General features: G+C 39.3%; 1 protein-coding gene across 33 annotated transcripts in view; it reads left to right on the plus strand.

Moving 5' to 3' along the window:
- The first annotated feature begins 3,304 nt into the window (after positions 1-3,304).
- SHISAL1 (shisa like 1) overlaps positions 3,305-27,468 on the plus strand; it is an 82,620-nt gene continuing 58,456 nt past the window's right edge. For 4 of the 33 annotated variants that reach the window (XR_010832699.1, XR_007160079.2, XR_007160080.2 and 1 more), the window contains exon 1: positions 3,559-3,767. The gene's annotated coding sequence lies outside the window, so the exon portion shown is untranslated. Of the gene's footprint in view, positions 3,511-3,537; positions 3,782-4,710; positions 4,774-5,579; positions 5,664-7,021; positions 7,094-12,890; positions 12,970-27,468 lie in introns of those variants that run through there. The other 29 variants (XR_007160077.2, XR_007160078.2, XM_067000178.1 and 26 more) reach the window with 24 other exon arrangements.

Genomic DNA, 27,468 nt, shown 5'->3' on the forward strand with positions numbered 1-27,468 from the left:
TCTGAGGTGAATCAGTACAAGTCCTTACCACAAGCTAGCACAGCAGGGCCATCAGCGCTCTGTAATGTTGCAAACCATTCTGCTTCCCTGGATAAGGGCTTGAAAGCACACATATATTTGTGTGAATGTGCACATGATGTGTTTGTGTGGTGTATGTGTGTGTGTGTGGTATAAATCACACAGCTGCATATGCTTGTGTTACTATTACTAAGTATTGTTTTACTTTTTTTTTTTTTTTTTTTCCCTCCTGGAAACCCAAGCAAATTAAAACAATAGCAAAATGTTTCTGCTTTAGCTAGGTCTTCCAAACTCTTGGCTCCAGTAAACCTACAGTATATGCCAGCATTTTTGATTCTCATCCACTTTTTAAGTATCAGTTTCTTCCTGCAAATAACACGTACATATATACATGTACATACACAGTTTGGACAGCTATAGCAAGGTGTCTCCCTGAGTCATTTCCTTGATGTTTGGTTTTGAAAAACATCCTTGGGAATCTTTCAGGACCATGTGGTAGCCAGAGCCACATCCAAACCACCTGAGTTTGGACTTCCCTGTTGGCAGTCAGCACTCTTACTATTAATTCTCTACAGATGTCAACACTTCTCGTCTGGTAAGACCTAGTGCCATGGGTGTACCTGGTTAGCATGCAAGTGCCTCACAAAAAATTCCATGGAAATTCCCCCTAGATAAAGATGAGTTATGAAAGATGGCTGAAGCAATACTTGACAACTCTCTCTTTTCCAAATACTACGTGGAAACACTGTGTGTTCCATGCCCTGACAGTCCAATTAAAGCCATTTAAAGTACTAGGAAAAGTGAATCAGCCACTTCAAGAGTGAGTCTGATACTGACATGTGCTGTACTTCTGCACTTATAATGCATTACTAAGACTCCCTTGCGTGGCACAGGAAAAAAAGCTGTGTCTATGTTGCAGTTACACAGAGGACGAAAATGTGTGGAATTCCAAGGATGGAACAATACATCCTTGTTGGATTTGGCAAGGCGTGATCTTCAGTGATGAAAACCTGAGAAATCTGGGGTCAGTGCCACAAGAGCTTACACATATGCTTATCTTTATGCATAACTCATGCATGCAGATCGTTACATTTGGCCTCTGCCCTGTCTGCTTCAGTGCAAAGTTCTGTAATGTAAAAACTTGGGTGCAAGCTTGCCATTCCTGGAGTCAATGGCACCTTCCCTTAACTGGTCCATAAGTGGCTAAAACAGTAAAATAAGTGCTCAGATGTGGTGAGCTTTAACATAGTGTTTCCTCTAATTTATTATTTTTTTGGGGGGGGGGGGAGGCTGGGGAGAAGGGAGGAGGAATATATGAATAGTGATGCTATGCTTTTTTGTGATTATACTATTTATGGTGACATCATCTCAAGGCCCAAATGAGGTTCCCATTCAAGGCTTCTTTATACCACAAATACGCAAGAAATTGCTGCCTGGATTGCAGCCATCTTTTGTATTTTCATACAGAACTTCATATTTGAAAACTTAAAGTAGTACAGGCTTAAACGGGAGCTCTGTCACCTGACTTAGGAGCACTGATCCTAATATCAGTTCCAGCACTGCTTTAGGCAGGGTCGATAGATAAATCACTCGCTTCTCCTCTTTTCTATTTACTGTCACTCTCCATACCAAGGCATGAACTTTAAGTCTACACAGCAGTAGAAGTAGTGATTTTAAACAGTAAAAGTTGTGATTTTAAACAGATTTTATTGTATGAGAGTGTTAGAGCAGGAAGACTTGTAGCTATGTAAGAAAAAAGCAGAAAGTCTCCTCTAGCTACCTAAAATGTAAGATTTGTTTTTATACTTACTGCAAGAGAGCCATACAGCATCAACCAGATGATGATGAGGCTATTGGGACACAAGCATTTGGTTGCTATATCTGGCATTAGCATGGGATGGCAGAACAACTGATCAGGATTTAATTTTCATTTCTTGTCCTAATTTGCATTTTCTACTACTGTTTGCTGCATTTCAGCCCTGTGGGTTTGGGATCTGACCAAAAAGCCAGCTGAAGGAAGGCTCATACCGGTAAAAGTCCAGTATTTCTTTCCTCAAAAAAGTCACACAAAGATACACACCTTGCCTCCTACTCTTTCCCCTCCTACTTGTACACACTCTACCATGTCTGCTCCTCAGGAAATAGGCTTGAACAATACAGAACCATTTGTGTCTTATTTAAAGAAGACTCCAGCTTTTCCTTTGGTCACTTACAACAATAAAATGCAAGAGAGAGTGCAAGAGCATCACTCTAATAGAAAGAGAAGCCCAGAAAAAAATAGGAGTGTCTGAAGCCCAAGTCCCTCTCAAGCATGGCTTCAAATTTCTGTGTCCATGTAGGGAGAGCTTCCTTCTAACTGTCTGCTTAAAAAAAAAAAAAAAAAAAAAAAAAAAAAAGTAAATTGAATGGCTTGTTGCTCTTGTCTTTTCAGGGTTGAGTTAAATTGAGGAATCAGCGATACTACAGAATATAGGGGGAAAAAAGAAAACAAATGGATTAACTGGTGGTCCACAATTCTTGTGCTCTGTAATTATTTTACGAAAAAATAACAGCAGCCCACCTAGTCGTAAGTTTTATTCGGTGTCTGTAAAAGAATTAGTCCCAATGGGACAGTATAGCCTCGTTTTATGTGGCTGTGTAATGAGAGATCCTACCATAAGAAACCGGCACAAGCTGACAGGGGACCTTGAGTTCTGTTTGAAATCATTCAACTCAGATTTTAAACAAGTGGCTAAATTTGGTAATGTAAAGTTATATTCTCTCCTGATTTCAGAAGTACATCTGTGATTGCTCCTTTCCATGTGCACCTCCTGTGCAAAAAGTGTTGCTTGAATATTCAAAACATACCTCCATGCCAGACCATTGCTTAAGACATGTCAAGGAGTGAAATCCCAGTGATGGGAGGCAGGTTACAACATCACCGTTGTGTTACCGAGTGGCCTATTTAAATGTAGCTGTGTTCCCAAACAGTAAATAACATACATGCGGTGGGCATGAGTCATCACTCCTGCGACAAGGTCTGCGGAGCTCCCTGCTTTGCACGGCTTACGCATTAACGTGTAAATGAAAAATAGTTTTTATTACAAATTCGCACGAGGGAGATCGTTTATGGGCGCCGGCCTAAAGCAGCCTGCTTCTCCGCGATCGCGGGCGCAAGAGCGCGGGGGTGGGGGGGGAGGAAGTTTTGCCATTTTTAGGCAATTGAGCCCCAAAATCGGCGCACGTCCTCCTTCCCTTCCTCGCTTGGAGCCGCGTTTGCCTAGGGAGCCCGGAGCGAAGGTCCGGCCGTTTAACCCCCAGGGCCGGCCGTTACCCAGGGCCCTGAGAGGAGCGGTCCTGCCCCGCAGCCCCCTCAGGGCTCCCGTGAGGCGCTGGCGACAGCCCCAGAGGAGAGGAGGAGAAGGAGGGAGGCGGGCGGGGAAGTTTCCGTGAGGGACAGCGGGGCGGGCTGACGCGGAGCAGCCGCTGCTGGGCTCCAGAGGGAGCCAGGAGGTACCTGAGAGCCGGCGGCAGGTGGAGGGGGAGCGGCTCGCCGGGGCGGGGAGAGCAGAGCGGGAGGGAGGGGACGCGGGCGGGGAGAGGAGGGGACGGGGCAGCCGCAGAGCAGGGAGATGGCGACGGAGGTGGTGGATCCTCAGGGCCGTCGCCTCGTCCCCCGCCTTGGGCACTGAGGCACCCGCCCGGCTCGACCCACAGTCCCGGGGGGCTGCTGGGGGAAGCGGCCGTGCCCGGCAGCGGCTTGGTGAGAGGTCAGCGGGCTGAGGTGGGCTTGGGGAGGGGAAGGGGCTGGGAGAGCCGTGCCGAGCCGTGCCAGCTCGCCTTTGGGAAACTTTGCGTGCCTCCTGCCAGCCCGGTAGCGCGGCACCGGGACGGCTGCCTTGCTCGTCCGGGCTGCTGGGGTGTGTGTTTGGGTTCTGAATCGATGGTTCGAATCGAAGCAGGGTTCTGGTATTAATCACTCGTGTCTTAGAAAGCTCGTTGGTGACTCGTTTCCATGACAACGAGACCCCTCCGAGCCTTCGGGGTTGTCTCTTTGCCCGTTTTTTATTATTTTTTTTTTTCCATTTCGTGAAATGTGTTCGTGCTAATGCCGTGTTTTGTCACCGAGGAGAAAAGCGAGCAAATAAAACCTGACCGATCCTGCACTCCCGGTGCAGCGGTCCTCTGCCACCCGGCTAATTGCCTGCCTTCCTTAACGATGCGCGGATGGGACTCGTGTGGAGAGTTGTACGAGATTCCTCACCTTTTCCTTTACCAGCTTATCTCCTCTGGCCATAAAGCTGGGACCAAAATACGGTTTGAACTGTCACTTGCTCAAGCAAGTGCTCCTTAGCCATGTTAGTACTGCAAGTGTGATGCTTGTTATCTTTACTTATTGGTTCTGAGCACAGGACCCTCTTGGAGGCAGGGAGTCGCCTTCTCTGTAGTTGTGTGGTGGAGCACAGGGCTGGGAGTCAGGAGTGACTTACTGTTTAACTTTGTCACCTTCTTGTGGTGTGACCTTGACAGGTCTCATAACTTCTTTATATCCTACCGTGTCTCAAAAAGGAAACATTGCCCGCTCGTACCTGCGAAGTGTTCCAAGCTAATCAAGCAATTCTTCTGAGATGAAGTACTGTTAAATTTGAATGTGTTGTTTTCTGTTATGAATAGTAAATGTATATTTTATGTTCCTCTTCTGTAATGATCTAGGTGAAAATTCCCTTCTTTAGCTTCAGTCTTAATCAACCTAGCACAGTCCTGCTTGCTCTTCAGGTAATGTGTAGTGTTATCCATCTGAAATCGATAATTCTAATCCTATTTATGCTAACAGTCACTACTTTCTCAGATTAACTCCATCAGATTCAGGTAAAAATGTGACTCTTCGGCAGTTTTAAATTTGTAGGAATGCCTACTATGACAAAGAGTATACATCTAGCAAGGTTATACAATAGTAAAGAAAAGACTGTAAAATTGAATGACAGTCTTGATCACTTGCCTTAGTATTGCAACCAGAGAAGGACTTAAAAAGCTTTTTTGAGAGGGAGGCAGGGAGGGAGAGAGACAAAGAGAGAGAATGAGCAAGCACACACTTTTAACTTAACTGTATGTCAAGTTAAACATCTGAAACTGTTCTACCAATTTTCATAGTTTTCCAAAAAACATTTTAATATGTATTGTTCTGTATAGAAGCATTGGAAGGGAGTGTGTAAGAAATGTTTTAGAATATGCGGTTCGAAACCCAAATACTGTCTAATTGATGTTCAATTATAAACACTTAAGATGAGTAGAAAGTTATAGCAGTAGGGGAACTTTAGTAAGAAGCGTACATTTTTCTTCTTTGTTTAAACGCTCTTTTTAAGCGAACAAACCATATCTATTTTAAATTAAGTATCTCCTTCCTACTCTGAGGAAGAGTCTATCCCAAGCTGAGCTGAGCAAAGTGCTAAAACATATATGCCTCATTCCAAATGCATTAGTGTTCTCTAATATCAGTAGACAAATTGTGCTTCAAGCATTTATTTAAGCATTCTAAGGAATCAAAGCCTGTGACCTTACCTTTTGTATTCTGGTCTTTTTAGCAGCTCAGTAGTGAAACATCTGCCTGAAAATATTTCTTGGGAATTGAGGACCTTCTGACCGTTACCAGCCTTAGTGAAGCAAATGTATGACAACCCTATGCAAAGAAAGAAAAAGAAATGATACCTTAATATCTCATCTCCTTTGGATGTCATTGAATTATGTTCTTATACTGAATTACTAAATTTGTACTACTTAGTGCTGCACAGTCTATATAGGTAGACAGAAAGTGAACTGGGCTTTATTCTGTGCTTTATGTCCTCTGCAAAGTTCAATCTGTTACTTGTGGTAGTAAGGACAACAGATATTCCAATTCAATTCTCTGACGCTAGTTGCTGGGGGGGGAGGGGTCGGTCTTAATTTCATTTTTTAATATTGATAGCAGGGCTCTCTTATGAAAGGTATTTCATAAAAAGCCTGTATTTAGAGTTGTTTTTCAGAACATTATTTGCTTAGGTTTGTAAATAGATTCCTAAGTGTATGAGCTGCTACTGATAAAGGTGTTCTGTTTGAGGGAGTAGAGAAAAAAGCAAACATGAAGGCTAAATCCATAGGTATGAATGATATGGGTTTATGCTATATTTTACTTAGTACTATACCAACATAACTTTGATATAATGTACACTTTTTTTCTAAAACAAAAATGCTTCTGGCAGTGTTTATATTCAAGAAGCTACGTGTTGCTCAAGCCACGTATTGCTTAAACTTCGGTGGCATGTAGAAGTAGACTTAAGTGTTGTTTGTTTCTCTGGTGTTGGAAGTCCCTCAGGTGGTTTGGTGAATAATGTGCAAGACCAGTATTTAGTGGAGATGGCTGAGCTCCTTTCTCTGTAACAGATCTACTTTGGACAAGTTGCTTTACCTCTGTATTTCATCATTCCCCCATTTGTCATCCTCCTATTCATCATTCAGTCTTGTTTATTTGGAGTGTAGGATCTTCAGTGTAAAATCTGTTGTGCCCAGAGAGATCTCTGCTGGAGCAGCAAAATGCTACTGTGGTACAATAACAAGAAATGATAGCCAGCATTTTTTCTGTATCAGTCACTGTGGTCTTAGCATGATCTCTAGCCACTGTCTGAGAGGCAGTAAGATTGTTATAGATCAGTGTGAAGAGGTAATGGAGGAATTGCTTCTAATGCTAGTACCTTAAAATTTATTTTGCTAAATATATTTAAAGAAGACTCTTAGAGAAAAAGTTCACATATCTATCCTTCAAGGGCTAGAAAATAAATTATGTCTCATTCCTGCTTTTCCTGAACACGTATGCTTGCTGTCAGGGTGAGTGTACTAATATGCTGTATGTAAAAATAGAGTAATCATGAATTTAAAATGTGCTGTTAGTGGGAAGGAGCTTGTCAGTGGCACAAACCAGCACTAAAGAAACAAAGTGGAATTTTTTTTTTTAACTACTTATTTGTTCTTTCTCCTTTTCTTGTGTTTGTAGGTAGGAGAAAGGCAGATGAGTTTCCAAGTACCCTTTTTGATCTTATAAAGCACGCAGCTACATTTGGCAGCAGTAAGTAATGACATTAGGAAGGTGTGAGAGCTGTTTCTGTATTGTTCCAGCTAGGAGCTTAATTATGCTTGTGATAAACTACTATAAAAATGTTTACACTTCAAAATATGATGTACTTGGTGGTAAGTCCAGCTATGGTTTTTTGTTTGGTCTTACTTTTCAAAATCACCCTATAAATGGATAGTGGTGATTTCTGATAAACGAGGCTTTTAGATCGAGGCAAGGTTCTTTCCTAGGAAAGGTTACAGATGAAAAACAGATTTTTATTAAACTGTCCACTTTTCTGCTTTATATGGTAGACTTGCATTCTGTGCTTTATCTTACTTTGACAGATAAATCCTGATTAAAAAAGTATTTTTGCATATTACTGGAAGGTGAAATAAAGCTCTTCTGTTTGAGGTATTTTATTCCTCTTACAGATGAGATCTCTTACGTGGGAAGATCCAGAAACCTCTTTTCCATCCTTTCATTTACTTGCCTTATTTTTAATCAACTCTGTACAATGATTTCAAAGTGACTTAGAATTTTAGGGCCTGAATTTGACACAACTCAAAGATTTATTTTTTTTTTAAATGTACCTGGAGGCGGAAAAGCCCAGGTCTCTAAAATGTCTGATGTTGCACACCTGCAAGTTGACATGCACAAATTCACTGGTGAGTTTGGAAATTTTGGACCTGGATCTGTTTCCTACTTACAAAATAGAGGGATGAAAGGAGACACCAGCTCAAATTTGTTACTTTCAAATCATCTTACTGCTCAGACTAATAGTGGAGTCAGTTGTAGGGCCCAGCCAGTGATCGATTTGTACATCTCTGCAATACAGACTATAGGAAGTCTGAAGAGCAAAGCAAATCTTTCTTCTCACAAAGTCCTGCTGAACATGGTATGGCCTCCTGCATGAAGGAAAAGAATGCGTGGAAGCTTATAAGGACTTAAAAATGCAAGAAAAAATATGGCACTCTGTGAAGACAGACATTTCAAAAGATTTATCTAGATATTGGCAACTTGGGTAGAAACAGTGGTGTTAATAGTCACCAGAAGCCCAGTAAAGGCAGAAGCCAAATCACAGAAGTTTGGATCAAATCTGAGAGGGAGCAGACCAGACTGCTTTACTGCTTCAGAAATACTGAACAAAAGGATTCCTTTCAAAGGCTCTGAAAACAAAGACAAAGCTATTTGCTGGCCTCTGTGGGTTCCCCAGTACGAAGTCTTCATTATCTCTGTGCCTTACGTAGCTTCAATTATAAAGAGTTCATCCTCTGGTGACTGGAAATGTCTGTGGTGTAATTTCAATTCAGAGGGACTGACTTCTCTAGAGAGAGGGGCAAAAGACAAGAAACAGACAAACTGTTTATCTGTGCCATATTGTGTCTTTGCTTTGTGGTCCAGGTAATATCCAACAGCCTTCAGAAGCCTCTGCCATCTTGAAGATCTAAAAGCAGCATAGTGCTACCTTTGGAGCAGTTAATTTTTTCTTCCAGTGCTTTAACTCTGTTTTTTTTTCTTTTTTTGATTATGGTGGGGAAAAATGTAGGCAGATTTCTCTATTAGCAGTTCCTGTGATAGAGGATTTCTGCTTTTATTGGTACCCTAGGCGCACATAACACTGCTCACCAAAACAGAAGTGAAGAAGATGAACTCCACACACCCCCAAGAAACTGATACACAGCAAGCAAAACAGAGAGTGTTCCCTATTTTACGGTTCAGTATCCCTTGCCTGTATATAAAGCCTACAGAGAGGAGCCATTGAGTACTTATATGAGTTCAGATGGTATCTCAACCTTTTGATGCTGATGCTACATCTGAACTGCCTTACCTTCATCTGGCTAGTATTACACTGTTTTATGGTAAGACTGATTTGCCTAGGCTTTTTCAGTAGCAAGAGATACACTCTGAGCACACTACTTGGTGGGTCTGCCAGGCTGTCTGCGCAGGGTGTAAGCTAAGGTACTGTTCTGTGATGTTCTCTGGGGATAAGGCAGGGAGGGACTTAGCCTCTGCATGTGCAGCAGCCCCAGCAACAATCTGCATGCTTCTCCCTTTGAGGCTCTTGATTTGTGGGCTGACCTTTTCACTCTAGTGAAGCTTAGCAGGCCCACACGATTTTGTCACTTAATGCTGGGATGTCTGATGTTGCAGACAGGGAGTCTGTTCCTGCTCTATTCGGAGTCAAGGGCAAAATTCTTGCAGATTGCCACAGGAGCAAATTGTGTTCCTAAACATACTTCAGTAGCTAGAAAGAAACTTCCTAATAAAGAACCGGACTGTAACACTACACCAAACATCCGGCATTGTTCTATGCCTCAAACCTCTCAACAGTAACATGCTTGCAGACAGAGGACTGCAAACAACAAACCTCAGGGCATTCCTGGAAGGACTGTGGAGGATTGCCAGCTCTGCCTGCTCTGAGAAGCAATTGAGGCTTGATCATGTCATTGATAAAATCCTACTTATTCTAATGGGCACTATTCAGTCCCTTAGAATTCCAATCCTACTATAGTCTGGAAGTAGTGAAGTGTGACTTAGTAACTATTACACAAAGGATTCACTGCCTCAAGCAGAAAAGGCAGAGGGATTTCAATTCACCTGGAGAAACAAAAGGCCCTTTCCCACGCTGATGAGGATACAGTTGGAAGTTATCACAGAAAACTTCAGATTGCGTCCTGTTGCTGGGAATTGTGATACTTTAGAAAGACTGACTCCTAACTAGAACAATTTGATTTTTCTATATACCCTGGGTATATATTATATACCCTGGGTATTATTTTTAGTTTTGTACTTTTTTTCCCCTTGGTGATTACCATGTAGATGTTCCTGTGGTTCCCTTAACAGAGGAACTTTTTCAATTACAGGCTTTTTCTCTAAAAGAAGTTCAAGTGAAGTACCTAGATAGAGCCTGTTGGAAGTAGGCTGTTCCAGGAATGTATTTTGTAGATCTCTGCAGCTCTGCGCTTGCTTTCCAAAGTCCCTGTATTTCACTATTTTTGCCCATAGAGAGCTACTGTTACAAAGCTTTTGAGGTGCAAGGAGGGGGCAGGGAGGTAGTCGCTTGAGTCGTATACATTGTGCATTTGTCATCTGTGTAGCATTCCCAAATATGAGAGTGCCAGGGCTGATTTTTCCACATAATTTTCAGCCTATGGTAATTGGAACACCACTTCCTTTGGTAACCATGCTTCACCTGGTAATCTCCCATCTTGTACTGGTTTGCTTTATGTGATGAGAGTTTGGGAGATTGCATCCATTTTTCTTTTTTTTCCTGTGGAATCCTGACAGCATCCACCATCAACATACTCCTCTGCCCAACAATTCTTAAACATAAAAAAAAAAAAAGAAAAAAACTGTCTTAGAAAGTGTGTAGCTGACATTTTTTCCCATTATGTCACTTCCCAGGTGGTTCATCTTGCCATTCAAAAACATAGGAAAAATTCTACAGTGGTAAACTTTTCCAGGGAAATTCTGTTCTCTTCAGATGCTTTATCTTAAATAGCAAATATGAATCTTCAAAAAAAATTAATATCCAAAGTACTGACATTTTCTTACACAGCTGAGATTTGTTTTTTTTGTTCCTGTCTTGTCTTTTCAGTATAACCATGGCATGTAATGTGGACAGAAAGCTTCCAGAGTAGACCAAATGAGAAGTTACTCACATGAAATATCCCCAAATGCAGAAATTCAATACAAAGCTGTTTGATTTACTCTAAAGCCATAAAAGACAACGTAAAACTAAAGGCAGACGTGGTGTCAGTGGAAGCAATGAAGCTTCATGAAGAACTTAAGCTATTCAAAATGATGAAAAAGTCAAGCATGCGTGAATGGAAGCAGAACAATGACATCTTTACAGGACAGTCTTCATGCTGTTTTGTGAAAAATGTTAAGGCTCATTCTTCTAAATGCAGTGTGTTCAGTTGCACCTGAAATAAATTCTCTTTATACAGATGGAGGTAGAGAAGCTCTGACATGCGTATGTGGCTTTTTGCTCACTGACAGATTGGGCTAGAATTGAAAAGTCATGAGAGGAATTAGTCCATGACTGTTCTCAATAGTGTAAACGTGTTTGTGAAGTAAGTTCGGTATAATCATGCTTGTTATCTTTTTTGATTGTGTACAGTTTAAGAGTAATTCATTGCAATCCTGTTGCAAAGTATGGTGACACAGCAGCATTTCCCTGATTAACATATTGCTGAATTTTCATATTTAGAAATACTATTGGCAGTGATTTAGGAAGCTGGATTCTAGCCAGAGAATAAACAATCACTGAATCCAACTATGCAAGGAGATTCTATACACACAAGTCAGAGACTGTTAATTATCGCTTTTTGTTGCAGGCTCTCATCTCTGTTTGGGTAAATCTGTGAATTCCCATGTGAAGCAACTCAGTAGCCATGTAAGCAGTGCAGGGGCATTTGCCAGTGCAATGGTTACTGGGTCACATCCTGCCCTGTCACCCTTCCAGGACTCATGGCAAATGGAAAGGTTCCTTTGGGCTTGGTGCTCTTCTGCTTCCAATCTGTGTTTTGTGACAGCTTTCAAGTTGTTCTATTGCTAGAAAAGTGGCAAGGTGTATAAATCGCTGTATGGTCAGCATATTTAAGGAAGAAACCAAATGAAGTTCAGGAAGAAACCAAATGAAGTTTAAAAGAGCAAGTGCAGAGTCCTGCACCTGGGAAGGAACAACCGCATGTATCCAGTACAGGCTGGGGGATGACCTGCTGGAGAGGAGCTCTGCGGAGAAGGACCTGGGGGTCCTGGTGGACGACAGGTTGACCATGAGCCAACAGTGTGCCCTGGTGGCCAAGAAGGCCAATGGGATCCTGGTGTGCATTAAAAGGAGCGTGGCCAGCAGGTCAAGGGAGGCGATCCTCCCCCTCTACTCTGCCCTGGTCAGGCCTCACCTGGAGTACTGTGTCCAGTTCTGGGCTCCCCGGTACAAAAAAGACAGGGATCTTCTCGAAAGAGTCCAGCAGAAGGCAACAAAGATGATACGGGGCCTGGAGCACCTCCCCTATGAAGAAAGGCTGAGAGACCTGGGTCTGTTCAGCCTTGAGAATGTAGGGGGGATCTTATTAATGTTCGAATGCTCAAACTTTTCTTTAATTTGAAGTAAATGTTTCAAGACATACATTATAATTTTATAAGTCCATGGACACATTCCTATTTATTTGAATGGAAGCAGGGTCAAGCCCTGTATCTGTGAGGGATGCAATTCTGAACACAAAGGAAACCCTTGTGAGTCCCCTATGCAGGAGTCAGGATGCACTCCTGGCCAGCAATCTAAATATAACAATGTAAAATTTAAGAGGAAGGGAACTGGCAGTAATAATACTTCCTTGCCTTTCTACTCTTTATCACTAGCCTCCCACGCTTTTGGGTCATTCTTGGCAGAGAGCTGTGCAGTTTAGTAATTGTCTTTGTTAGAGAGTCTCTGTCTTCTTTCTCATAGTGACACATTCATAGCAGGGAAAGTTCTATCCGTCATTAGTCACTTTAAGCCCTAAGGCTGTAGTTCGAAGCCTCCTTCCTTTTTTTTTCCTAGAATCTGTTACACATAAGAGAAATTAATACATATCCACATGGACACATATAGGCATACATGCATAGCTTTCATTAAAATGAATTTGCATAACGTCTGTTCATTTTGTAATTTTGTAATTGCTCTAATCTCTCAGTGATAATATGAGAGGTACAACAAGGTTACTGCTTATGGCAAATTTTGATCCAGAGTTTGTAACCCTTATAATAACTATTTCTCAACTCCTCCTACCCTCTCCCTACATCTTCTGACATTGGACTGCAGTGGAAGATTGGCAGTGTCATGAACATGAATCCAGATGTCTTAATGAAGACTCTTGGTGCTAGGTGCTTCTTAAGGAGAGGTAAGAGGAGCAATATTCTCAGTGAAGTCGGCACCTTTCTTAAGCAGGCTGTGTTTATATCGGTGTCTGTTTTGATAATTAGGCATTAAAAGCAAGAGTTGCTTTTGCAACTTTCTGCGTAATATATTTATCTACACCAAACAATTAAAAGCAGTGTGTAACATTTAAATAATGCAAATGAAACTGTTGTCACTTCTCACAATCAAAGCTGAACTTTCTCTTCCTTTTCTGTTCCTTCTGCCTTCTAAGTTATCTCACCTATCCCTCTTCAGGTGGGTTTAGGCAGCCACATGGTGGAGAGTAATGGGATTCTTGCCATTTGTTTTAATGTCCAAAGTCAGTCGTGACTGTGTTTTGCAGCAAACTGATGGCATGGGCTTGGCAAATAAAGTTATGGTGTCCAGCAGCTGCCTACAAGCTTCCAAAATTTGCTCAACTTCTGTCTCAAAAATCATTCATTGTGCCTTCTTTCTCTTTGTATCTAGCCCAGGTAATTGTATTAGGAAAAGTGGCGGTGATTTTGGTTTTATGCAATACTGATTAGAACAAGGAAAATCTTTTTCCTGTTTTGTGAGCCAAATTTCTATTTCCTTTGCTTTTCCTTTCTGTCTGGTATGAAGTAAATGTTCTGGTTGTTTTAGTTTAAAGCACCAAAACCAAACAACTGTTTATCCCATATCACCATGAATGTCTTCTCTATTTTTTTCCAACTTAGCTGCCAAAACAACAAAAACCAGTTGGTTGCATAGCCTTATACTGGAGAATTTATATGTGGCACAGAATGCCTTCCTTCCCCCCCCCGCCCCCCCCCAAAAAAAAATAAATGTTTTCTTGTGAATTGAGATCCTGAGCACATGGTACAACCAGACTGGTTCCAGAGTTGTCATTACAGCAAGTCCTCTTTTCTGGAACAGAAGTCCTGTCTTCTTGCACAAGAGTATTTTCCATGACTGAGAAGCCAGAAAGACTCAGAGTTTGTGAAGACTGTAAGAAACCATGAATTGGGGGAGAGGTGAAGGGAGGGTGGAAAGAGCTCATTTTAAGACAGTAGATTACACATATCCTTTTCTTGAAAGCAAATCTAAGATGCGATCCATAAAGAACTTTGTAATTTGAATCTTATACCCATGTTGGCTATGCTTGCCGTAGAATCACAAACTTTTTTATCCAATTCAAAAAAAGTGCTGTTAGTATGAACTGTAAAAACATTTTTGATAGATAATAATTGGGTGCTATGGTGGCATTATCTCACATGTAGTTTATATATCCAATCTGAATGCAATCCATGAGTATGAAGGTTTTTTTCCTTTTGAGGGTTAGTGGGCCTGGAAGAGGATGTCACCTAAATTAAATTGCCTAGCTATTAGTAACAAAGCAGACCCAATAAAGTAAGCCATCTGTTGCACAGCTCATTACTGCTAACAAATGTAATGATACAACAAATGCAGAGCCTGGATTTTGAACCATTTATTGGTGATGGATGTAACTGAAATTCATTGGGATGGCAGAAACTCAGGCTGTCCTCCACCTCTGAAAGGAATCCAGACTTTCCAGCAAGACTGTCAGTGCATTAAAATACATCAGTAAATAAGCAGCTAAGCAATGCTGAAGTTTGTTCTATCACAAGAGTGAAGGATCTCTGAAAATGTAATGGTCTGAGTAATTAGCTGTGGATCTTTCCCATTAGAAGGCTGAAATAATGTCTGAAGAATATGCTTCTTTAAGCCAGAAGTGGTGAAGTCCCACTGTCATTAAATAAATAATGCATTAGAAAGTAGAACCCCCAAAACACACAGCTGATCAGTAAGGCATAAATATATATATATATAGATAGATATAGATATATGAGGTTTAGATTGGAAACAACAAAAGACCATGGAAAGATTCTCATTTCTGTCTCCTTACGATCACAAAAGGGATCAGCTGTTTTCTTAGAAGCAAGTTAAGGACTGCACAAGTCTGTTTGTTTGTTTGTTTGTTTTTCCTGCAGAGGCTAACAACTAAGCAATGTACAAGATGACCACTTCACAGGAGTCTGCTGAAGTTTTTGCCTGCTGTGTACCCTGTGTAGGGTATAGGGCAATTTTAAGTTGATTATCTAGATAGTAGTTGCCTATACACACAGTAAGTTTCTAAAAAATCACTACTAAAAAATCTACTTTCTAGATGTAAAAGTCTGTTTGAAGAGTTCTCTTGCATGCTCTGACCCTGGGTTGCAACTTCGTTGGTACCAAGAGGTTTCAGAAAACCAGCATCTTTGGGACCATGTCAAAGATGACTTTGAACTCGTAATCTATTCTTTCAGAGTAATGCTTTTTTTGTTTGTTTGTTTTGTTTTGTTTTTTGTAGGCATTCTGTAAGGATGGCGAACAGGGTGAGGGGACTGGACTTTTATGTGGCTTTTTTGGATAGGGTAGATGACACAGAAAAGAAATGTAAGAATGGATATTTTGGGTCAGATTAAACATCCATCTAGCTTGTCATAGCTCTGATGCTGGCTGGAGTAGATATCACATGATGTAAAGCAGACATTTCCACAGATAGATACACTCTCCCAGCTTCTGGCCATCTGCATTACAGGTACCTTTTTGCATTAGAGATCATAGCTTAGAGTTTAATAGCTGTTGGTGGATGCTTTACCGAGGAAATTTGTTTAATAGTTTTTAGAATATAAGCTGTTGTCATCTACAAAATCCAGTTAAACTGCATGTTGTGTGGGGAAAAAAGCAAACACCTCTTTTTGTTTATTTTAGAACTGCTGTCTGACAATACTGTTTGGCTTACAGTTCTTGTATTATGAGAAGCGGTGCATGGCTATTGCCTATTCAGCTTGCCCATGGCAGTTGTAGGTTTTATAGACCTTTATGAGTTCCCTTCACAGCTGAATCTTCCTAGTCCATTTAATTACATGTGTACAGAAAATTTTTTACACCTTTTACTGTCCTCGTTCTCTCCTGTTCCCCTTCCAGCTCTACATACGTAGATGAACTATAAATTTATACCATGACATAATGAGCTTTTCTTTTTTTCTTTTCCCAGCAGCTTCTAAAATTGTCTGCTTTCTGACTGCTACTGAGAACAGAATCACTGTTTGTGTAGAATTATTTGACTTGCATAAGATTATTTATTTCAGACTTCATATTTCCTTTCTAAGATGCAGTAGCTATGCTGGAGGCCACCACTGTGTAAAGCTAGTGTTGGGAGGAGGTTTCAACCCTGCATTGCTTTGCATTTACTGTCATGAAATTCATTTGCTATTTTATCCCCCAGTGACTTGGTATCATGAGTGGTGGACTCTATGTGAATGATTTCTGGGTGAAGGCAAGGAAGTGTTCTGCCTAGCCATGGATACTTTGAAGAGGCAGTCAGCTCCGTATAAGGGAGTGTATGTCTCAGGGCTTGATGCCATTTTGTGGAGCTGGAACTCCTAAGTTCTATAAAATAAATCTGGTCAAGAAATTCTCATACTAAGCCTGCATATTTGTTGCCCTTCTGCCACAGTCTTTGGAGGAGTTAATGGGCAAGACTTGACAGCCAAATGAGGTTGTGAAGGAGGAGTGACAACAGGATTGTGCAAAGCCTGCCTTACTAATTTCGGGATCAAGGGCAACAGCTGGAGAACATGCAATTGCAAGAGATAGGTAGGTGGTTGAGAGGGAGAATAAAAAAGACCTGGAGTCACAAAGAAAGGGACTAAGGTTGGACTCTACCAGAAATCTGTTACATCAGAAAAACAGCATATCAACAGTCAGATGCTTGATTGGTTAGCAGCAGAAATATTCAAGCAGTCTTTGTGCTGTGGTCATGGTGGTTCTTCTTTTTTTTTTTTTTTTCTCTGATCTAGCAACAGAAAACATTCCCTCATGGGGGTACCAAGAAGGCATAAAGATTCTGTTTTTCTAAGAGCTTTAAGAAGATGGCAGGTTGGACTGCCTAAGGCATAGGAAATACTTGAAATCATTTGTCTCCCGAGATCTCTCTCCTCTTTCTCTTTTTATGTATTTGATTGGTTTTTCTTACCCAATGTCTAAGTTCTACCTTGTTTTCTACTGCAGGTGTATTTATTTAATATCTGTTAAACCAACAGCCAAACAACAAAAGACCTATTTTGAGATCTGTGTCTTAAGGCATGGGCTGCGGAGTGCTTGAACTTCCTGAGCACTCTCCTGTCCTTCCCTGTATCACATTAACAGTGGTTTTGGATCCTTCATTAGCAGTTTTAGATGCACAGAAATGGCCTGTCTAGTGAGCAGTGTGGTAAAGCTCAGTGATGGGTAATTCTTCCTCCACCATATTATTATCAATTGTACCTTTCTCAATTTATCCATGTAAGCATTTTATTCTATGTTTTCCCATAGAAAAGTACTCTTGAACCTCAACTTCCTTTCTTGAAGACTATTTGAAAGCTTTGATATCATGATTTGGCTAACCATGACAACTTTTACATATGTTTCAAATACAGCAGTAGTTAGTAGCCCATTTAATTTCAGGCTGATTGTCGTGTTTATCTTCTGCTAAAACCTTGTCTGTGACTCTTAGAATACTTTTGAATTAATTACATTACTGGTATGATTATCATTCACGTTATGCATGTTCTGGTGCTTTATATACTCTTGATAAGTGACAATCCCCTTGTAGTCACGGCATCCTTTCTTCATAAGGCAAGAAGATATATTGTTATCAGTTCATCACAGGCCCTTGGGCAGCTTTCTGTATCAGAATTCTTTTGCTTGTAGTAGCTTGGGTTCTTTGCAAATTGTATGTGGTTGTCCACCATGTGTTTAGCTTTGCTTCACTTGACAAATCCTCATTTATTTACAAATGGTCAAGCCTTCATCTTCCTGTGGTCTTTCTTGGTTTCCTGTTGTATATTGTAGTTACAGCCTGGTGTCTGTGCAGTATTCCTTACTTATCTGTTAGGATGTTCTATAGTTGGTCCCATCTGCTGGATTGAACTAAAAATACTTAGAAGGCAATCAAGTACTTTCAGAAATGAGGTTTTCTAAACCTGTCATACACTTGTTGGTTCTTGGTGCTAGTAGGTAGGATGTGATTCGTTAAACTGGATGTATTCATGCACAGTGGAGTTCTCTCCATCTGACATCATTCAGTGGAGTCAACAGCATGTTCCATATCTTCCAAATAGAGATGTTGATATTGATTTGCATGCTGAAAATGCTTTCTTCTCCATTAATTGAATATAGATCTAGATCTGTGTTCTGCAGAACATTTTATAAAGATAGGTGAGATGCATCCCAGCAGTTTAAATATCTGCCGAGGGATTTCTGCTTAGGAATCCCTAACTTACCTTTCTTCTACTAGAGGCATCAAATATACAGCAGAACAGATTTCTTGTCCTAATGTATTTTTTTTGTTGCATGTGTGTTTTTTGTTTTATTTTTGTTTTCCTTCTCAGAATACTATTATGTACTTGATTTCAGAATTGAAGCATGGAGCACAGCAGTTCTTCCCACAAGAGCACCAGAAATAACTGGGTCTAGAGATGGGGAGCAAGAGCAATGGTCACAGGTAGTCAGTCCATCATGATGAGATAGTAGACAGTCTCTACTTCACATAATGTAAGCTTACCCAGAGGACTTACTCCCAGTATCCCTCTCTTCTTAATATCTAATACTGGATAAATACTCAGTCCATCTTTTTGAAGAAGTTGATCTTGGACAAGCAAAGCAAGCTGAGACAATAGAGCTCTAGTGTGTAGAAAATCCAAGACCTTCACAGGTATGTGCAGCATTGTGTAGTTAGTTAATTAATAAGTAATACTTAAGTATTAAGTATAATACTCGAGTATTTGGTTTATTCCTTTTAAGTGTCTTACATTCTGTGTCTTGTTCTATTTGGTTGGTTATAGCTGTTAACAGTATTCTTTGCAGATGGGATATTGTGGAAATGAGAGATGAGTCAGTGAAAATCACACAGGTGCCTGTTGCATGGTACTGATTAAAAAGATGCATGCCAAAATGAAGCAGATGTTAGCAGAGTCATTTGGATCTGAAATACCGGATAACAAAACTCTGAAAGTGTTTCCAGTGCTATAGGAATTGTTCCGTTTAGATAGTCTGTAAAGTGACAATTTAAAACATAGCTAAATGTTGAAGTATATTATGGTGATTACTATGGAAATACAAAATACTACTGTTGATATTTTAAGTCTTTCGGCTGCATTGATTTTTACAAGAATTGGAACAGGCTTCGAATTTTCATCCTGCACAACTGGTCCTGGTTTCAAAGTGTATTTAGGGCAGAAAATTCTTTGAACCATTACAGTGTTCAAAAACAGTTTCCCTGTACCTCATAGTTCACTTATCAATAGTAAATAAGTGCTAACACTTTTAACTAAGTACATTTTCCTAAACATCTAAAAGAAATGTGCTTTTATCACCTGAAGATAGATACTTGTTCAGTTGGAAACTAGTCTATGTGTTGTGTAAACTTGGTTTATATGTGCAGCATCATTTTCATTATGCATCATATTGCTAAGACTTCCTTGCTCATTGGTCCATCTTCTCACTACTCATTTTTATTGATATCCTATCTCATATTACTGTTTTGTTTTCTGTTATGTAGTGCACTATATTTCAACATAGTTATTAGGTGATACTATTGAAAGATCGTAAAAAGGTTTTCGGAGTAAATTCTAAAATATTTTCAGTAGGTTTGAAAACTTGGCTTGTCATATCTAGCAGCTTGTGACAATGTACCATGATTTCTAGCTTAGTTCATGGAGATTCCAAGTGATCAAGCAGCTGGTAAGTGGACACATCTTCATAAACTCAGCAAAATTAAAAGTTTTTATTACACTGAATATATAATATGCATTACAGTAGTGTAATTCATTGCTTTGCTGATCAGTCAAGGTTCAGGACTGCCCAGTATTCTGACTGGCTCCTGTTTTCTGAGCCTGTCTGGTGCCTTTCTCAGACTTCAGAAAAAGTCTGGATAACAGGAAAAGTTACTCTGGTGGAACATGACAAATCTCATGAGAATCTGCCGAAAAACAAGGCCCCATTATATCAAATCATACAGGGTAGTGTGTCTCCTGCTTTGCAAATTACAGGGCAGAGCTGCAGTAGAGTGGGCACCTGCAAAGCCTTATTGGTACAGGTGTAGCGCTGCTCAGAGGGGGAGTATGGGTTCCCAGCATTATGGCTTGCTCCTAGCCATAATCATTTAAGAAAATTAGGTAACTGATTTTGAATCACTTTAGCACAAACAACTAAGGATAAATGTTAAAGCAGAAAAGCCTGAAATACAGTTTCCATTGTGCTGTGAAGTACATGTAACATTAAACTCCTAGAGGCAAGTTTTTTGTAATTTAATTAAAAAACAAGAATGTTGCCAAGTATTTGGCACCGATTTCTGCCCCTGCATGTTGCTTGCATTGAGTATTCTGACTTTCTCCAACACAGAATCCTTCTCCAGGACCAAAAGGTCTAGTGTAACAATAACTTTGCAAAATCCAGTGGGTGAAAATTGATCTACTACATGCGAATGGGGGCTTTCTTGTTAAGTCAGTATGAATATATACAGATTTTAAAAACCCTTCAGAAATACTTTGGTGGAAAAAAAATAAAAACAAAACAAAACATTAATATCCAAGAGCATTCCCTGTCACTTAGGATGAATTCTTGAAAATACATTGTCCCAAAATGCTACAGGAATTTTTCAAAAGGGGAACGAGGGGAAATCACTTTAACATAATGCACTCGTTCTTCAGATGCAAAATCTTCTAGCATTTGAATAGAAGTTACTCTGTTTGTAGTTAATAGAGGAACCATTTTTTATCTTTAAAAAGTTTATTTTTTAAAGGTGACACGTCAAAAAGGTCCAAGTCCATTGAGAAAAGTAGGATCTTTGATTTTTTTTTCGAATCTAGCTCTCACTTAGCAAAGCCTGAATAAATCAAACTGCATTGGTACTTGTATACTGCAGTATCGTGACAGAACTGTATTTACATAAGGGAAAGAAGGTGTGCTTAAGGTGTGCTTACACTGACCTGTTAACACTGCTGTAATTATCATGTATTTCTGTAGTACTTGATTGTCAAGCTTGAGACCTAAGTTATCAGTTGGTCATGGAGTGCTGAAGCAACTGGATAGGTTTTTAGCCTGTGTGTAGCTAAAAAAATAAAATAGAGAGTACCACTTGAGGTTGTTAAGCAGTCTGTAGTCAGCACCTAAATATTTGGAAATAATCTGGATGCACACTTTCAAATTGAATCAGGTTTGCAAGTGGAGAAAATATTAATGTATTTGTACCAGTAGACATTTTGTATGGCAACACTGCTGATTTTCCTGATGAAAAACAGCTTTCCTTAATTATCCAATTACCTTTTTCCAGTAAGAAAGTTCTGAAGCATTGACTATTCACTTTTTTAGTTATATTTTGGGTAGCTTTAGGTTGCATTAATTTCCTTATAGCATTGAGTCAATGGAAGAATAAACATGTTTATTTTCATATGAATGAACAGCATGAATTATGGATTTGCATGACAGAACAATATGAATTATACAGAATATACAAAGAGTTTTTGTTTTCAAGAATAAATTTTATTGAAGGCCAAAAAGCCTGCAGTTTGGCTTTTTGTGGTAAGAATGTGTGACATCAGTATGTTGTATAATATAAATACTAAAGGTTCATTATTTATTTTTTTTCTTTAGAGTACAACAAACCATTCCAGAATGTTTTTCATGCTCCAACTACAGAGGCAAATTGAAATACCATGGATGGTGGATAAAAAGTAGAAGGCTATTTTGGTGCACTGGTGTAGTGTTGACAGGTTGATACATCCATTTTAGTGGAAACGCTTTTGTTGTAATGCCCACTATGAAACTTCTTGTAATAAAACCAAGTGGCTTTTAGACTTCTCACACTGCATTTTATTTCTTAAATACAAAGACATGCACATACATTTTCCTTTGTCTACCTCTTTGCAAGAAACTTCCTCCCATGCTGAAAGACCAGCCTATGTAGCCAGGAGATATGCTGTAGGAGGCATACACGTCTCAGCTGGCTCCCCATTCTGTTTTTATCTCTTCTTTTTGGAAATACTGGTTTCTAGTGAGCTAATAGCTTATTTGTGCGATAAGAGGCCTGACTCTGGAGAAAACCTAGATAATTGGGATGCTATTCCCTTGTTTTGAGACAAAGATGGAAGTTTTCACTTATGTTCCTAGTGGTACTGATGTTTGTGATCTGTGAGTAGTTTCAGATACCCACTAACGTGCTGGTATGCTGTGTAAGGCTGAATTTAGTTGGCTGTTGCCTTCCTCCACCTGTTAGACAAATAACAGAACTCAAACACCTCAGGTTAACTGGCAACACCTTTGGTCTCTGTTTGGCTTTGAAAGCTTGCATACCTACTTCTGTGGCAGAGCTGCCTTTTTAATTGAAATACTGCCTTTCAAAAAAAAAAAAAGTCCGTGGGGGTAGTCATACCATTCAACTATCAAGATTTTAAATGTATGACTTTAATTGCGAATGCTTTGTTAGCCATTCACATGGATATTCGTCTGAACTGATGGTGTTATATGGCTGCAATTGAGACAGCACTTTATTATCAGCTTGTTTCAAGTTCATTGAGCTGATATCCCCACAGGTCTCTTCTTAAGTGCATCAGTTTATTTTGTGTTGCAGGCATTTAGCAGTTGGTCAGAGATCTTTAGTTTAGAAATCTATGTATTGCCATCACATAAGCTGCTGTTTTGATTCTTCTCATAGCTTGTTGGGTTATAAACACTAACAGTCATATTTGTCTTCATTCCTATACAGTTTTGCTTTCCGCTTACTTAATAAACAGTGCTCCCTGGATTTCTTTATGACTTGCTTCATCCAATTGAAGATCACAAATATTTTTCTAGTAGATAAACAGATCCACTTACACTTTGATATGCATCAGTGATTCTTAGATGTGTGCTTTTTGCAACTTTTACCTTTATAAATTATCAAGTGACTGCCCTGCAAAGAAGGAAACTGTGATGTTTAAGTTCTAATTGCTGCCTCTTGGCTTCCCTGAAAAAATTACTACTTCTTCAGGTGAGCTTTGGTCTCATCTCTGTGCACAGTTGGCTATAGTTTTCATTTGAAGAGCTCCTTTGTGACAAGGTTTATGACATTAGAATACAGTTCCAGTGCAGATGATTAACTTGGTTATGTGAACCTTTCTGTGAAGGATTAAGTAGAGCTTGGTCTTGGTGCAATTTCAAGCTGCAAGCCTGATTAACTGGGAAATGTTTTCCAAACTGTGATTTTCTTAAGACAAATCCTTTCTTAATCAGTGCTATACCACAAGACACGTTTTCTTTTTAGACTGAGAGAGATTTGTGATTCGTATAAGTTGGAATGGGCTTCCCAATTAGTTTTAATTACCTTATGAGGAAGATAATGAATTGCATGACTTGCTTTGGAAATTCATCTGTTTAAAATCACCTTCAGAAGCTGCTATTCCTAGAGATTAGAAGCAAGGTGAAATTGCATTTAAACCATGCTAGTTTGGTATTTTCAGTATACAACTGGTGTAAAGATAGGGGTGGGTTTTGGGATGGGGATACAGATCCAAAGTATCCAGAGAGAACAAATAGCTCCTAGCTAGGAATATATTAGGTTAAGAACAAGGCCTCCTTTTAACTGACTTTTTGATATTCCCTGGGTAGTATTTCTAATAGGTAGGGTTTCTGAACTGCTTATGATGCAACTTCTTGAAGAAAACACAGTTTTTAAGCTATGTAAACATCAATCTAATTTAAACCATTTCAAAATCATTTCCCTACTTCTTCAAATTAATTGATGTTTCAATACCCTTCCATTTTCTAAGCATGTTTCAATACCCTTCCATTTTCTAAGCATGTATTTGTAATAAGCATTATGATCCAAGTTTTATTAAAACAGTCCTAGTTTCATAATCAAGGACTCTTGAATTTCTCCCATATTCCTCACATGACATGTGACACTAAACTTGCTCCAGAAAGAATACTGAGAAGATTGAAACTCTTTATTGGGAAGTGGGATTCAAACGGACCTCCTCTAAAAAATTAGAGGTGATCAAGCGAAGAGAATGTTAAACTGGTCAAATAGCCTTTACTATTTATTTACAACAACTAATCAGTAGAAGTCATTGAGGTAAAAGGTATCTGTGCCAACAAGAGCTCCAGAGAAGAGTAGGCACTTAACAGACACAACGAAATAACTGTGTAGTAATTCACTGTTCCAGTAACTAAAGAGTTTTCAGTGTTTTGTTTTGTTCGTTTGTTTGTTTTAATTCCAGACATTCCAGAGCTTCTAATTATAGGGATATAGAAGAAATTTACCTCTAAGATAAATTTTTGCTAATGTCCATTTTCAAATATCTAGCAGTCTGTTCTGGAAAAGGAAAAATGAATTTGACCTGTGACTGGTATGACAGCCAAGTTTTTAATACGAATTTAGTTGTAGCCTCTTTCTAACCTACAGGAATACTACTAAAAATCTAGTGTTAAGAAACAAAACTTACAGTTTTTGTTCTTTTATTGAAAATCCTGTCATTGATTTCAATGTAATGAAGTTGTCATTAAATGTAGGTTTCTGGGTGGCCATATGGAAAAAATAAAGTATACTGTGTGGGGAACAGAGTGACATTAAATAGGGTTAAACAGAAATATTTTTGCTTTTTCAAGGAAGGAAGAAAAAACTGTCAAGTCAACCAAAGAATGTTTCACTTGACCCAAGACAACATATATTTCTCTTTCTCTATAAATTAAAGAGAAATAAAAAAAGCACTTAGGCATTTCTAGAGCAACATTTGGTGTTTTTTCCTGTTTTTATTCTTCAGTGTCTGCATTTAGAATGTGAAACATTTCACATTTTTAAAAAACAGCCCTTTTTAGCTGACTTTATGGATGCTTTGGTGCATGCAGTGTAGACAAAATGACCTATTCCGGTTTATGCTACAGTCAAGTAGGAAACTAGGAGATAGGCTCTTTTGCTCAAAGAAGACTTCTTAAGAACAAGAACTTGTATAAACTCTTACGAGTTAAATTACACAGGAAAGAAATATAGAGAACTGGATTGAAAAGATAGAGGTGAACTTAACTAACTAGAATATAGCTGTGTAATGGTGCTACCAGCCTGGCCAGTAAACAGAAAATTAGAATGTTTAAACTATAGTTATAGCAGTTGTAGCAAGGTATAATACTACCTGGAAGGAAGGAAGTGGGGGACAGGCTACAACAGTTTGAAGTTCCAGTGATTAGGCTAATCTTTCACTTCTGCTATGTTTAAATGTGTAACAAATACACATAATTTTCAGAAAATTTGTTTATATCACATTTTTGGATGAGGCAACAAGATGAACAGTGTCTCAATGCAGTAGAGAAGCAGAAAAAAATCTCAGAATTCATGCACATGGAATAAGGTATTTATTATTCTGGCTTTTGAAAACTGTGTAAACTATTATTAGGGCAGCTGATTTCCTGTAATCAGTAAGATTTCAGTGAGTAGATTTTTTTTGTTGTTGTTATTGCGGACAGGACACTTTCAGCTTTTCCACTGGATAGGATAGGAACTTTTCCATTGGATAGGATAGGAACTTTCCCATAGGATGGATAAGATGCTAAATAAGAACTAAATCTTTGCGTGAAAGACCATGGATTCCCTAAGGCTTCTTGGGAAGGCTGGTGTTTTTCTGATACGTTTTGTTATAACCACAAAAATAGATAATTTTCTTAAGGCAAAACTTCCTGACAAAATATTTAAAAGCTTGTTTCACTTGTGTTTGTATTTAAGACCTACTGTAGATATGACGGCAGACACCCTTACTATTCAAAAGCCTGTGGAAAAGGCTAGAGAGAGGGTTCTTCGCCTTTGCTGTGGTGCTTGTAGTGCATCATTGGAATAGGATGGTAATCCTGGATGGGTGATGACATGCAACAAAGTGCACCAGAACATATTGCAGTCTACGCTCACCCGTATAACTGATGTGAAGACCAGGTATTAAAACATAAAGAGTTCAAGAGTAAGGGGATTAACCAAAATAAGGATTTTTGTGGAGGAAGAGAGAACAGCACAACCAGGAGAGGACAAATTAATATATGAATGTAGTTCAAATTTCACAAATCAAAGCAATATGTTCAATAGTGTAGAAAATAGTTGATTACCACGGAAGCTGAAGAATGGACTGGTGGCTTTAATTTGTGGCTAGAAAAGATCATGTCAGTAAGTTTAGAGATGACGAGTAGGTAGAGCAGGATTTTGGAGGCAGCCAAAACCAAAATAAAATTCAAGGAAGTGTTCAGAAGTGTTCTTCAGAAGTCCTCTGGTTGTTTCTATTTCCATTATTTTGACTGTATGGACCAAACCATGATGCAGGTAGCTGAAGTGGGTAGAAGATGGGAAGGAAAAGGATAGGGTTAGACGGGGGGGGGGGGGGGGGGGGCGGGGACACATGACAATCACCTCTGCATCTGGCTTCTGTTTTCTTACCTGGAAGACCCCACTTTTCATTAATTTCTATCTCATCTCCTCTTTTGCCTCTTAAACCTTAACTGTTTGGTTTTTTTCACAGAATTTTCCACAAATGTCTCTCTGAGTTGATATTCATTGGTAAAATGAGGAAGGAAGATTTCAGTTCTTTCTGAATACAAGACCTTTTCTTTTGTGGGAAGGCTGGAATTCAGTTTTAGAACTTCCAGCTGAAGTGAGTTAAGCCTAAATAAAAAGCTTCTCTGCACTTCACAGACCTCATTAGGTTCAGTGCAACTATACTTGAGTTCTAAGGATTTCATAATTCAGTGTATTTTGGATGTCATTTACTGTCCCAAGACACAATTGATTGTCTGGGGTATATGACTTCATCCATACTGACAAACGCATTACACGATGGGCATGAAAAGTCTTACGGTTAGTGAAAAGAAACTCACTGCAGAATGAGTGTTTGTGGTACCTGCCAAAAGATTATATTTTTATTATACAAGAGGGTCCAAAAAACTATGTGACAATAGATAGGACGTTTGCAAACAGGCCTTGAAAGCCCATAGAGATATTAAGATTAGAGTAATATTCTGCTTATAAAATCTGCATGTATAGTGTGCTCCCTTAGAAGCTGTAGCACCAGCTTTTTTTTGGTCATATGCTAGGTTTTATGACCAGTTTTCTCTGTTGCTGATTCAAATAGAACAGCTAACACTATCGGTATTAAAGGATAATAAAATTATCACTTAATAAATTAACCAATTTCATTTTTCTGAAATACCCAAAAGAATGCATCATTGGGATTAGGTTGTGAGAAACAGTTCCCTGTGCCGATAATGGATTCTTCACTTAGCCCGTGATGAAGTAATGCATATAATGTGGTGTTGCTGCAGATAGGAAATGTAGTTAATCAGCCATAATTTCCAGAAAAAAAAAATCTATTTTTTCAAATCATTCCAGTGATTTAAAACTCTACATTCTTATTTGGCTTCTTTAGCACATCTAAGTTGTGACCTGTTCCTCCCTGTCTCTGAATTT

Source organism: Anser cygnoides, chromosome 1, assembly GCF_040182565.1.
Source record: "Anser cygnoides isolate HZ-2024a breed goose chromosome 1, Taihu_goose_T2T_genome, whole genome shotgun sequence".
Taxonomy (NCBI): domain Eukaryota; kingdom Metazoa; phylum Chordata; class Aves; order Anseriformes; family Anatidae; genus Anser; species Anser cygnoides.